This window comes from Condylura cristata, unplaced genomic scaffold (genome assembly GCF_000260355.1).
Source record: "Condylura cristata isolate star-nosed mole 26May11 unplaced genomic scaffold, ConCri1.0 scaffold00003, whole genome shotgun sequence".
NCBI lineage: Eukaryota > Metazoa > Chordata > Mammalia > Eulipotyphla > Talpidae > Condylura > Condylura cristata.
This window is the reverse complement of record NW_004567104.1, coordinates 1,112,527-1,127,342: the sequence shown is the minus strand read 5'-3', so window position 1 is coordinate 1,127,342 and position 14,816 is coordinate 1,112,527. Positions and strand designations below refer to the sequence as shown.

Genomic DNA, 14,816 nt, shown 5'->3' with positions numbered 1-14,816 from the left:
CCCTTCAGAAAAGTAGTATTTTCTACTCCTTTTTGGAATCAAAGAGTCATGGCTGGTGTCCAGAATACTTGGTTTGAACCAGCATGACCCAACCATCAATCCCAAACCTTAAATTTTTAATTCATATTCACCACCAAATGCTTGTTGAGGGCTAAAGCCGACTCACCTTAGTAGCCAGGTAGGAATGACAGTTCTAAAGTTTTTATTTTTGTTTTAAAGATTTATTTATTTATGCTTACAGAACTGGGGTACAGGCCAGAGATTGGTGGGTGAGAGGATTCACCAGAGACAGAGTGGGGAGCAAAACAGGCAGATCTACTGAAGTACACTGCTGAGTAGCAGGCGGGTCAAGAGAGGTCTGTCATACCATGTGGGTCAGCTCCCTGGCCGGAAATTGAACTCATACGGCAGTAGCTTTGGAGAGCTTCATAATGTGGTACTTTAACCTGTTGCACCATCAGGGAGAGCCCCAAGTTGTTTTGTTTTTAAGTGAGATACTGAACAGAGGCAGGTCCACTCTTCAAATATAGGTGAAAAAAGGGTGTTTTGAACAAAAGACAGTTTATAACATATTTGGTAAGTGAATAGAAATTGCAATTCTTTGTCACCAAGAATATTGTATAGAGGGATCCACGGAAGTGAAATTAGGACAGGGAGTAGGTGGGCTGGACTCAAGGGGCAGAGCTAGTCCAGATGTGGCTGGCTGGTGGACACATGGCTCCCCACAGTGTGTATCATATGTAAACCAGCTAGCTTGTTAGTAGAATTTCTTGACTGTATCTTACCCATCTTACAAGTGATGAAGGAAATCAGGACCAATTGGTTGAACAAGGTACCAAAGGGCAACTCAATAAACAAGAGAGTAAGAAGATGAAGATTGGTGTAATCAACTTATTTCAGAAACATAAAACATTAGATTTTCCAAAGAGGTAAAGTAATGGCATGTAGTCATACAGTACACTAGTGTAGCACTGATTTTAGAATCTAGGCCTCCTCCTAATTCATAGATGTTTCTAGAATTTAACAAATGAAAACAGGTTTTAAGTAACAAAAATCTGAACTTCTACTTTTCGGCTAAAACATTGTTTTAGCCGCTTTAACCTCTGTAGCTATAAATCTATAAACTTGTTTCACTCTCTGACATTTGGAAACTAAGCATTTTCTGCCAGAAAATAAACAAAAGAAACCCCAGGGTTATTCCATTTTAAGAGGAAGTAAAAATAAGCAAAAATCTTATGTAAATTGAATTCCTTTTTACATAGTTCAAATTGCAAGGTGATCTAAGACAACATGGTAGTCATGTCAAGAAGTGTCACGTATTTCACTTAGGTATCACATTTTTTTTTAATGAGAAGTACTTCTTTCTTGCCCTAATTCACTATTCTAATTTTACAGAATCTGGTCTGTCAAATAAGATAGTAGTTTCTACCTGTGTTTTAGGATGCCTGAGCCATTCTAAAGAAAAAAGTTTTCAAAATATTTTGGAAGAAAATGTTAATAGCCATTAAATGTGGGTGGCAGTAATGTGTTATTTTACATTTTAAAATGCAAGCCAAACAAACTTGTGATCAGGAGTTCTCAATATTTCTGTGAGAAGGAACTGATCTTGTTTGCCCTGCATCCTTCAGGTTCAGAGGATTAAGAGGGTGGAGCCCTCACAATGATCTGAGTAATTGGAATATGGGAAATTTGAGAGGAGTCAGCCATCCTGGAATTCCCCACAGAATCTCAAGTTCCACCAGCACATGCATACCAATGGGAATGGCTTCTGTCTTAGCAGAATCCTGCAACATTTTAGCCCCCCATACTTACCAACAGCCCAGTATTGTGACCTTGGTTTAGGTAGTTGATCTCTCTGGTTACAAGTTTCCTAACTTTTAACATTTAAAGACAGGTTTTCTAAATGTTTTCACTGAATCAGACAAAGAGGATTGAATTGTCTCATCAGCATAGGGTGAGGACAGGAGCTGTCACTCCAACACCAGACCACCCTGACCCTTCTGCCTGGCTGCTTTCTTCGATCCATGCTACCTGTTCCAGGCCTGTCTCCCACTGTTTCCATTTGTTGCCCAGTTTTCATTCTTTCTCTCTCTCTCCCTCTCCCTCCCTCCCTCTCTCTCTCTCTCACACACACATACATCTTCCCCCACAGCCATGGCAGTAGCTAGGAACCAGGCAGACATGGAAGACTGTGACCCCAAGTAGCAGCAGCTACCGAAGCCCAGCATGATCACCTCAGCCTGGCCTTAAGCCACATTTCTGTCAATTTCCATGCCACCAAGTTCGTATTGTCCTTCCTATAAGGCCCAGCCAAGCCACCACCACCCCCAGCTGGCACAGCTGTCAACATCACAGATGCAGCACAGGAGGCCCATTTACACTTAGGAAACCTTCTCAAGAGGAAGAGTCATTGTTAAGGTTCAAATTCAGCTGTTAGCATGCAACTTTCAGAACCTGTTGTAGAAAATGGAGAGATAGAACTGTTCCCAGCAGAATCGTAGTGGTAGAGACCTTCCTGGTAACCTAGGGGTTAAGACTCAGTGCTACCACTGTTGTGGCCTGAGTTTTATCCTAGCCAGGAACTGACTCATATGGCCCAGCAGATCTCTCCTGTCTCACCCACTGCTCTCTTCAATAGCATACTTCAGTAGACCCCCTGTTCTGCTCCCCATTCTGTTTCTGATGAATTCTTTCTCACCCCCTATACCTCTGGCCTACTCCCAGTTCTTCTATGCATAAGTAAATTAATCCTTAAAGATAAATAAATAAAAGCACCATGGTAGTACAAAGAAGAAATCAGTGAAGCAAGGGGGTGGTTCTTGGGAAATGGGAGACCCCAGATAAAGGTGTCCAAGAAATGATGGAGGGAGAGGAAATACAAAACCCTAAACCTATAATTGTACCATCATATGCTCCTTGAAAAGAACATGTAAATGTAATGTTTATTGGGCATGTAGAAGATGCTGGCAAGTCCATCATTGAAGGACAAAAATCCTATTTGACAAGAATTCCTGACAATAAGATACTGGAGAAATATGAGAGAAACTAGAGGGAAAAACTGGGACTTGTCTTGGGCCTTACACACAAGTTAGGAAAAATGAGACAATAGTTAAACAGTAGAAGTGGGTCAGGCCTATTTTGAAATAGAAAGGAAGCATCTCACAACTCTAGATGCAGCTGGGCACAAGAGTTTTGTCCTGACTATGATCAGTAGTGCTTCTCAAGCTCATTTGGCTGTACTGGTGACCCCTGCAAAGAAAGAAGAGAGAATTTGAGAAAGGAGGAATACAAAAGACACATGTTGAAAAAACAACAGGTATAAAATACCTAATTGTGTTTGTTAATAAGATGGGTGATCCAATAGTAAATGTAAAGAGTATAAAGAAAAATTAGTGCTATTTTTTAAGTTGGCTTCCATCTCAAAAAAAAAAGACACTTACAGCTCAGGACTGACCAAAGCATACCTTAAAACAGCAATCAGACGTCTGGCCCTTCCTGGTAGCCCAGCAGGTTAAAGTACAGTACTAAGAAGCTAAAGCCACTTCAGCATGAGTTTGATTCCCATCCTGGAGGTGATCAACATGGCGCGGCAGACCTCTCCTGACCCGCCTGCTGCTCCCCTCAGCTGTGTACTTAAGTCAATCTATCTGTTCTGCTCCCCACTCTGTCTCTGGTGGGGACACTGCACCTCTGGCCTGTACCCTGTTCTGTATGCATAAATAAATAACTCTTCAAAAAAAAAAAAGGCAATCAGACTTCTGTCTTTCTTTGGTACAGTATAATCCATATCTAGATAATTGCCAGAATCCAATGTATGAGTTGATGAACCAGTCAGGCAGCCAATTGCAAGGAAATAGGTACTGTGGTCCTGGGAAAGCTGGAATCAGGATCTTGGTGTACAGGCTAGCAGGTTGTGATGCTGAACAAGCACCACATGAAAATTCTTGGAATCCTTTCCAGTGAGGTAGAAACTGATTCTGTAGCCCCAGTGAAAAACCTCAAAATAAGACTGAATTGAAGAAGAGGAGATTTTCCAGTATTCATAATTTGTGGTCCTAATAAATCAGAGAACACAAATCTATTATCTAGGTCATAATGTGGTGTCGTATATTCATGCCTGTACTGAAGATATCACAGTAACAGCCTTACTCTTCTTGGTAAACAAGAAACAGGAGAAAAAAGATGCAGCCTCATTTTGTGAAACAAGATCAAGAAAACATTGCCCATTCAAGGTCAGCAGGAAACAGCTGCCTTACAATTTTTAAAGACTTCACTCACAGGAATCACTCACCTGAAGAACTGAGGGAAAGACCATTGCAGTTAGAAAAGTACTGAAACTGGTTCCAGCGAAAGACAATATTTTCTTGATGATGCCCCAAAAACACTGTGAGGAAAAGTGTACCTTTGACCACAAAATCTTTTATACCCCCTTCTCTGTTTTTCTAGCTCATTGAGAAACCCTTTCCCATATTTAGCAAAGAAAAAATTCCCAGCAAAATTCTGTCAATTTTCTCTTGAGTGTTCTATTATATCACTGTTAATTTTTCATAATAATTTTTCTCCCTGTCTTCCTTACCATTTTCTGTTTGTTTGGACAGGCTTTGTTTGTAAGTGATGTGGACATATTGCCTCCAATAATGAAAACCCACAGAATTTTTTTTCTATTTTCCCTTAAGCATACTTAGCTTTTCCCTCAAGAATCTACTGGTTAGAATTGAGGATGTTGCCTAAGCAGAGCCAGTTTTGATTCATCAACTGCTTGAGAGGCCTAGACCTGACCCTTCCTCACTCGTGCAATCTGTATTTGAAATATGGTTATGATTGTACTGACCTGTGCTGGCCTGAGAAAAGGGGAATCATGAGTTCTTAATACATAGGAAAACTAGTTCTCTACATTGTTGAATCTTCTGCTTCTGCTACTGGTTTGAAGCTTAAATTTTCTCATTTATGGGTATTTTTAATTTGCCCTGGAGTTTCTGTCAGAGTGAGCAAGAACGTCAGAGCCTATTGAGTCCAGCTCCTGCTACCACCACCACTATTTTGTAGAGTCAATGGCTACAAACAACCAAATAAATAAAACATACAGAAGGGAAGTCGTGGGTCTGAAGCCACACAACTGATTACAATTATCTGCTGATGATGTGGTGACTTCTGTACTAAATTAAAGGTGAAAATATATAAAACTGTTCACATGATAAGCCAACATTTTTGTTAACTAAGGCAAATGAAGGGAAATTTGCTCCCAATCTTAACCAGTCCCTCTGCAATCGGTTGGGCCTAAAATGCTGTCAAAACTTCTGTATGTCCTCCTCCCTCTTACTCTGCTCCAATCATTCTATACATAGACAATCAAAGTTTCTTTTTAAAATGAAATTTGATGTGGTCACATGCTCTTCAATATTTTCTTTCAGAGTGCCCTGCTCTGTTCTTTCACGGCACTTTCTACAATTGCACTTGTTTATTTGTTCAACATTTGCTTCTCTTCAAACTCTATGGTGACAGGAATTATGAAGTTTTTGTTTAGTTTTGTGCCCCTGGTCCCTGGGTATCCAGTGGAATATCTGAGTGAATAAATTACCCACAGTTAGTCTGATAACATTGAAATCACAACCTTTAAAACTAGGATTCTCTGTTTTTATGCCAAAACTCACTGGGAAATTTTTCATAAGAAGGCAGGAAATAGAGTTGAGAAGATAATCCAATAATCCAGGGAAGGGAGAAGACAAAGGATTTCTATTCCCCTCACATTCTTAAGACAAGGACACAAATGCTGACTATAAGTCTCTGTGCCCTGAGATTTCATAGGTCAATGTCACTTCAACCTTTGGATCAAAAGCAGACTCTGTTCTGCATTTGCTGATTCTTGCAGAAGATGCCAGATCAAGGTTCCTCTGACCTGCAAAAAATTGTATACAAGAGTTTAAAAGTTTGCAAATTCTAACAAGATAACAGTTGTCACTTACTGGACACCTATTGGTGCAAAGTACTTTGTCTGTATTAACCCATTCACTGCTCCCCTAGCTCGATGTGGTAACAGATGTGTTACCCCTAACCTGCAGTTGAGGAAATGAAGGCTCCAAGAGTGTTTTTTTGTCTAAACTCACACAGCTGGTTAGAAACAGAACTGGGATCTGAACCCACTGCAATGGCCAGACCCTTCATCATGTCACAAGGTCCATCATTATTAGTTGTTGTTTTTCAAATATTTTGACCACCCACAGAAATACTGTCTAGCTGTAGTAGATAGAGATAAACAGAATATAATGATGCAGGATGCTTGGTGGATACAGAACACCTGTGCTTTAGAACTGATCTCTCCAGTCATAGCATGTTAGAAGGGGACAGAAACCTAGAGCTCATTCATACTGTGACAGTAGGGGCCGTGGACCAGCAGCATCAGATAGAGAGCTTGTTAGAAAAGTTGCAATATGGTCCACACCTGAGACTACTGAATTGAAATCTGCAATTGAACATAGTTCTATTGAGATGGACTGGTCTAGACCAAGGGTTCTCAACACACTTGGATTTTAGAGTTACCCAAGGGCTTTTGAAGCATATTATGACCTACCTGAGTTAGGCTCCCTGGAAGCAGAGCTGAGCTTCTGTGACCTTTTAAAAAGCTTCCCAGGTGAGGTCAGTATGCAGCCGGAATTGAGAACAACTGATCTAGCCCAACCTCACTGCATTATTTTCATTTATTTTTCCCTTGTTTTGATACTGCAGTTAAAACAAGTGGTGGACTTTAGAGAACCAGCAGATGAAAATCTAGGTCCCGATTCTGCCACTTATCAGCAGTGAGGCTTTCAGAACATCACTAGCCTCACTAAGATTCTGATTCCATATTTATAAGGCAGATAATGACACCTTAAAATGTTACTGTGCAAGACACATGTGCAAATCATGGAGGAGAGAATGCTGTGAGCTGCAGAGCTCTGGTTGATGGCCACTGCCCTAACTGCCCTGACAATAGACCAGCTCATGTCCATGGACAAAGATGTAAAACCATTCAGTTAGGACTGTTCAAACATACTTCCCACCTTAGATTTTGCTCTGTTTACTAGGAGAGTGGAATTAGCACAGGCAGGGGCATTTCATCAGAGAAATGCATGCAGAGACTGAAACTGCATGAAACACAAAATGTGACTGCCTCTTTACTCAAGAATGTCGAGGGCTCAGAGTGTGGGAAAGGAAAGAGGCATGCTCACTCTCCATTTAGTATTTTAAAACATTTCTTGTGGTAAAATACACTTAATATAAACTTGCCATTTCAGCCACCTTTAAGTGTACAGTTCAGTGGTATAAGTATGTTCACATAGCTGTGCATTCTATTTTAACTTTTATTCTTATACATCCTTCCTTCCTTTTTCTTCTTGCACACACCCACACATGTATCGGTATTTTTACAATTTTGTGACTGTGGAATGCTTCACATTCAAATTTAACATTGATTTGAAAAGGGGGTCCCAGGACAACCTGCATTTTCTTCTTACTGGAAAGACATTTATTTGGTGAGTGACAACCATGTGTCAGATGAGTTCACATACTTTATGCACAACAACCTGCAAAGGAGGAAGGAGGTGAGAGGCAAGAAGGCCCACACGCAGCCACGGAGAGCAGTGGAATCCATAGTCATGTCCGTGAGATTCCAAAAGTCATGCTCTATAAGAAAGGCTTTTTTATTATTATAGAAGGAATATGTAAGCTTTTATTTTAGAGAACATCTTCATTCTGGGACATATGAAAAATAAGAATCACTCAAATACTCTTATCCCAAAAATAGGCTTATTTTCCAAATCTTTCCATATACCAGTACATCTATTTTCATGGTGCCCCACGTAAAGGGGTGCAGAAGAAGGGATAGCAGAGGACTGTAGTGAGGAATTCGTGTGTTTTTTCTTCAGTATATGTACACTGCTTGATTCTTTTACATAATCGAGTAATTTATTGGTTGTTTAGTAAAGTAGAAAATCAACTAAAGCAAAATTTAGAGGCATGTGTTGATAAAAAGGGAGAATTTTCAATCCTAGAAACAGTAAAAAAAAAAAAAAAAAAGAGGGGAGAAGAGAGAGAGCCCAAGAGGCAGGCACTGGCTCATAATAAAGAACTTTTAGAGCAGAGGATAAGGCTCAAATGACAGTCAGTTTTCTAATATGAAGACAATGCATCAGGCTTTCAGAACCTGCTGCCATTAAATCCCCCAATCACCTGGATAGTTCTTTCAATGGTGGGGTCTTATTCTGTGCCTGCCAAACTGCTTTCTGGTCACAATATAATTTCCCAGAGCAATTGCTGACAGGATGAAGGTGTTCTGGGTAATTTGTAAAAGTTCCAACTCTGTGACAATTGAAATCTGCTAACTCATTGGTTTCCAAATATGTCTTCATTCTCTGAGAGCTCTATTGGTCAGTCAGCATCACTAAATATCAACAAAGGACTGTCAATTTGAACTCTCCAAAGTACAAATCTGAACTCTTAAGCTATGACAATGGTCAATTTAATGCTATGTCATGTGGTGCTTTCTGAAGTGGCAACTGGCAGCAGCGGACACTGCTGTCTGCACGTGCAACCTACGCCCCAAAATGCCTCATCAACAACACGGTTACACTCCTTGTGCCATGTGTGGGGACAGCAGCGCAACACAGTGATAAAGTAAGGCAGATTCTGAGGAACAGACCCAGTTATTGACCCACAGGGAAGTCCCAGCCAGCAAGCAGAAAATGGTGTCTGCTTCAGGCAGTAACTGAAGACAGCATCAGCAAGCATTCAATCTCCATTAGTGCAGGTGGGACTGAAGGTCACAAAGGTTGAGAAGAACAATGGGAGATGGCAATTCATGTTCAAATGACAGGGAGAGATCCAGGCAGGTAAGTTCACAGATAAATCGATCTGCAGGCATCAGTCCCTTGTACCGGGTCACAAGACTAGGTTTCTCTCATGCATTCAACAGATATTTACTGCATACCTTTAGAGGAGATTTCCTTGCATGCCACTCATACTCCTACAAACTTGGCTAAGTGTGCCAAGGATATGAGGCTGAACGCTCTTTACCTAGGCCACTTCTCAAGGTTGTGCTGTCAGTCAGCAACCTGCAGGGATGAGGTAATGTTTCCCTCAGAGACAAAGAACAGGTTTGCTTCCTATGTCCTATAAAAGCCATGAAATCACCAAGTTCCCACACCAGTGCTCCTTGTCTACAGCAGAGTTATTGCATATGCAGTACCCTCTGGCCCACATTAGGTCTCCTCATGAGATCTGGAGGCAAGGCTAAACCTGACTTGAAAAACTGTCACTCACTAGAAGTGATAGTGTCCTCTGCTGCTGATCCTGGAGTCCTGTCTCCTGCCAGCATCTGTGGAGTAAAAGGATAACTCTCTCGGTGTTTTAGGTGGGGTAGCATGAAATCCCAGACCTGACAGCATCCAGTGTGGGCTCAGCTGAGCTTGAGGATAAAGCAGGGCACAAAAATAAGGATGCCTGTCTTCATGGAGCAATCGTTCCAGCAGAAGAAGATCAATGACAAATAAGAAAATGCAAGCAAGAAGGGCTCGGCTGAGGCCATAAATGGGGTGAGTTGCGAGAGATGACCACGTAGCCAGTTTAGTTGAATGGCCAGAGAAGGCCAAGGAAGACAGTATAGAAACCACCTGAGGGGAAGCACTGAAGCAGGAAGAGAACAAGTGCAGAAGGCCTGGGGCAGAACCAGCCAGCGTGGCTGGAGCTACAGTGAAGTCAGTCAGGCCCTAGGCCTTGCCCAGTGAGCCCAAAGCTTGGGAGTTGGGGAGTTGGGCTTCTTTCCAGGTGCCATGGGAAACCGCTGGAGAATTTTAAGGTATATAAATAATCTAAGATTTCAAAAACTAGTTGTAGCTGCTTAGTGAAGAAAAAATTTTTGTCATGGGCAAGAAAGAAGCATTCATGAAGCTATTGCTCTAGTGCAGGTGAAACATGATTATGGTTTCAACAAGAAGGGGTAGGACAGACATAGAGCTGAATGGAAGCAGGTAGGTTTGGGTTAGTTTTTGAAAGTAGGATTAAAGGCAGTGCTAAATGATTGGATGGAATAGTGATTATAGGAATAGTAATTATAGGAATAAGAAAAGGGAAGAGTCAACGCTGATCACTAGGTTTATACCTGAGTAATGAGTTTCATTTATTGAGAGGGAAGAGTCTGGGAAAAGAACCTATTGAGAGACACCTGATTAGGTAATAACCCAACAGTTGTTCAAATGTATCCAGGGTTCTAAGGAGAGGCCAGGCTAGAGGTATCATTTGGGAGGACATCACCCCATCATTTAAGCTATGGAATGGGATAAAAAGAACTCAGAAAATAACAGGGATAGAGGTAAGAGAGGGGCTCAGGGCCATGTGTCAAAATGCAAATCTTTCAGAGGTCTGAAAATGAAACTTCTAGAAGTGGTCACCAAGGTGGGGGAAATCTCAGAGTATGGTGTCACAAATGTCCTAGAAACAAACCAGATTAAAGTAGAACAGGGGTGAGCTGTTGAATGGTGCTGAGAAGACTGTTCAGTTGCATTTCCCTGAGAGACAAGCCCTAAGTACTGCTCTAGGTACTGGCTCCAGGAGTCCCTAGGACAATGGCATCAAGTAAGGGCCCACGACAGCTCAGAAGGCAGAGTTTTCATTACACCAGTCAAGTGTGTGGGCTCCTGGGTCCCAGTGGCTTCTGCTGATGGCATCAAGAGATATCCCTCTAGACTGAGTGACACTTGCTATCCTCCTCCTAGCCAACCCACAATCTCATCTATTCTCTGAGGGACCAGAGGCCTTACCTCTGGACATGTACTTTTCTTTCCTCTACGTGTCCCACAATTTTAATCATATTTTCCCTTTAAGGCCTAACTGTTTTTTCTCAATTCAATGCAGATCAATTTCTGAATGCTTGGCTCTGTGGCTTTACATCTTTGAGGTATTTTAACTTTATAAAACACCTTGAGGGTTATCATTCCCTTTAACAGATGAAAAAAGTAAGGCTCAAAGAGGTTAAGTAAATTGTTCAAAGTCACACAGCTTGCAAGTGGTATAAATAGGCTTCAAACCCAACATGATGGGCCTTCCAATGCCCAATCTATCTGCAAATATGGCTACAATAGAGATCCTAAAATAGAAGATAGTCTAACAGAAGTACAAAAGCATAAGAGACAAATTACAGTAACACAAAATATGCAACTACAACTATATAAACTATGTCATTACAAGGAAAATGAAGATAAGAAGAAATACAAATTGCTATGGAGTTCAAAGGCAGATCAGAAAATGCAGTGTGTGCAATGGGCCTTGGGAATTGGATGAGAGTTTGCAATAAAAAGGAACAGCTTCTCCCTGACCAACTCCAACTGACTCAGTGCCTTAAAACAGCCTTATCCACCTTGACATAGCCCTCATAGGGTTTTTCCATCTTTCCTTCATCACTTCATTCCTAGGACCTAGCCCACATTAGACACAACAGAAGGTTCCTAATATTTGTTGAGTCCAACAATGTCCTATCCATTTCCTAATTCCAGTCTCTCCCTTCTCTTACATATCCCCCTACTAGTTAAGTGTCATGACTAAACCTGCCCACAACAAAACTGATTCCATATGGAGAATTTTCCCTGTACATAGTTTCTGTCCACTAATTCACATGCCTACAAACTCACAAAGTGGGCAGCAGTTGATAAGACCTAGCCCAGATCTACCGACTATAGTGAGGGATTATGAGTGCTTCAGTGGTGAGTGTGGTATGCTAATGTGGTAACACACATTTGTAGAGGCAAGGACTTATTGCCTCCACATCATATGGTGTTTCAGACCAATGTTACCTCATTGGTAACATTGGTGAAAATAATTTAATAAAAAATAAATAAACAGAGCCTCCCTGGTGGCCTAGGGGTTAAGTCTTAGCACTAACTCCTTGAAGGCCCACCACAATAGCCTGGGAGGCTATTCCCTGCCAGGGAGCTAACCCATATAGCTCAACAGACCTCTCTATCTAGCTGACTGCTCCCTTTAGCAATGTATTTTTGCTGTTCTGCTCCCCATTCTGTATCTGGTGAAACCTCTTATCCCCTGCATCTCTGGCATGCATCCTAGTTCTTCTACATAAAAATCCTTTTTAAAAAAGAAAATAAAAAAAATATTATGAATTTAAATATTTTAATTTAACTGCAATGGAATTAATATTCACTGCAGTAATTACTGATATCCTTATTGATAGACATACCATCCCATCTTAATCTGGTGAGCACTTATTCAGCTTGGCTTGGTCCTTTTGGCACAGACATAGCAGTCTTTTGATGTGCAGGTACATTTTGTCCCTTTCTGCCCTCAGCCTGGAGTTAACTATGTCTCCAAAGAAACTTTATTTCTTTTACTTGGAAACAATAATTCAAAAATCACAGTGTAGGCCCTAAGATGTTTCCTTTATTTTTGACTCAGTTTGAGTGGGCTCCTGCTTTATGCCTAAATAGACTCTGGCTGAACTTCTCATGTTTTCATCAAAATAAATCATAAATAAAGAAGCAAAGTCTGATGTTCAATATCCTTGCATTATATAAGGGTACCAACATAATTCAATGGGGAAAGAATTGGTTTTCAATGAATAATGTTAATACAATTGAATATTCACAAGCAAAAGAATGAAGTTGGGTCCCTACCTCACCCAAAACCACATATTAAAGTTAACTGCAAGTGGAGCAAGAACTATAAAAACATAGATATAGAGCAAGAACTATAAAACTCTTAAAAGAAAACAGAGGTGTAAATCTGCCTGGCTTTGGACTGATAGTCATTTCATAGATATGAAAATTGAGGCCAAATGGATATCATAAAAATTTAAAATCTTAGTGCCTCAAAGAATACCATCAAGACACGTAAATAGAACACTTTTCTTTTTTGCAATATATACAGTTAATAAAGGTCTAGTATTCAAAATGCATAAAGAATTCTTACAACTCAACCAAAAAGCCCAAATTTAAAAACTGGAAAATAATCTGACCAGAAATTTCTCCAAAGATTATAAACAAATGACTAACAAGGACATGAAAAGGTGGGCAACATCATTGGCCATCAGAAAAATATAAAATTCACATAGAGGTATCATTGCACACCTTTGGCTATAATAAAAATAAGATATAAAAAGTATTGGTGAGGATGTGGAGAAACTAGAAATCTCACACATTGCTGATAGACACTTCTCTATGTTCGACATAGCGTCATATGACCCAGTGATTCTATACAAGGTCATAGATCCAAGAGAAATGAACACAGATACCTACACGAAAGCTTGTACACAAATGTTCACAATAGCATTATTCACAATAACCAAAGAGTAGGAACAACTCAAATATTCAGATGATGAATTAAAAAACAAAATGCAGTATGTCCATATAATGGAATATGACTCATCAATATAAAAACTAAAGTAAATAATACATGCATCACAGCTGAACCTTAAAAACATTACGTTTGTGGAAGTGGAAGAAGCCAGATATAAAAGGTCACATATTGTACAATTCCACTATATGACCTGTGCTGAGTAGGCAAATCTATAGAGGCAGAAAGTAAACGAATAGTTGCCAAAAACTGCTGTGTTGGGGAAGCAATGGAGTGTGACTTACTGGGATGGAGTTCTTTCTGGTTTGATAAAAATACTCTAAAGCTGATATTAGTGATTGCTGCACAATTCTGAATACACTAAAAACCACTGAATTATATACTTCAGATGGGTAAATTGTGTGATAAAAAAATTATATTTCAATAAAACTTTTATATATAAATGCCTAAGGAACAAATACAAGTCACCACTGAAAATGGCAAATGCTACAAACTGGAGCTTGATTTCTTGTGGGGATTTTTTGCTGCTGTTCACTAGACTTAAGAAAATAAACGAGAGTAGGTAAAAATAAACATTAATAGTTGAATACAATGAAATATCAATTGTGAGGGCTTTTATCTTTCTGTATTGACTTTAGGGAAAATCAAACAGCTTGCTTTAAAGAAAAAGACCAGATGCTTCACATGAGTTTCTTCTGCTCTGGACCAATGACCCAGAGCTGGTCCAGTAGTGGAGCCTCAAGAAATATAGAGGAAATGGCAACTTCCCTCCATACAGCTTTAATCAGCCAGCAAGGGAGGCCAGATGAGGACAGCACAGCACATTTCATTGATCAAGAGGTAGATGAGTGGCCCCAGGTCTCAGCTTTGTACTCACTGATGGCTCTTCTCTGTGCTGTATTCTGCTGGCAGAGAATAGCCACCAGACCAGCCCTCGAACACCAGGAACTTACAGTAATGATTAAAGACAGCCATAACTGGCATGGGTGCTGCTTGGCTGCAAGACCACCTCTTCTCCAGGGTTCTGAGCCACAGGATGGCCTGTGTTCTGCATCCCCTAAACTATCTTTGGCCTCCATTGATTTGGAGTTGGGGGAGCTGGGCAGGAGCTCAGGGTAGAGAAGAGAGAGGACTTGGGGTTAAGTGTCCCTTCTAGTCCTGCCCTAGAGCAGACTGGCCTCTCTGTTCTCTTGTCCTTAGTCCAGGGTTCCAACCCTGTCATATTTTTCTAAGGACTCTGGTGACTGGTTACTGACCCTCCCCAGACACCTGGGCCTGGGAATGGTGATAGTTTCCTGCAGGCATTAGTCTGGTGTACCATCTCCCCTCTCAGTATTCCTTCATCTCACCCACCTTTGTAAATGCTCCCTTATGTTCCCTGCAACTACACAATAGAATGTCCCCGCAGGCCTAGACTGCTGGCCAATTACACAGTGCCTAGTATGTGCCACACTTGATAGTCACTAATTCATTTGTCATCACAG

The 14,816-nt window shown here is 40.7% G+C and overlaps 1 pseudogene; it reads left to right on the top strand.

The window, feature by feature from the left end:
* Window positions 1-1,184: 1,184 nt before the first annotated feature.
* On the top strand, window positions 1,185-3,393 carry LOC101618731 (annotated as a pseudogene).
* The last annotated feature ends 11,423 nt before the right edge of the window (window positions 3,394-14,816 follow it).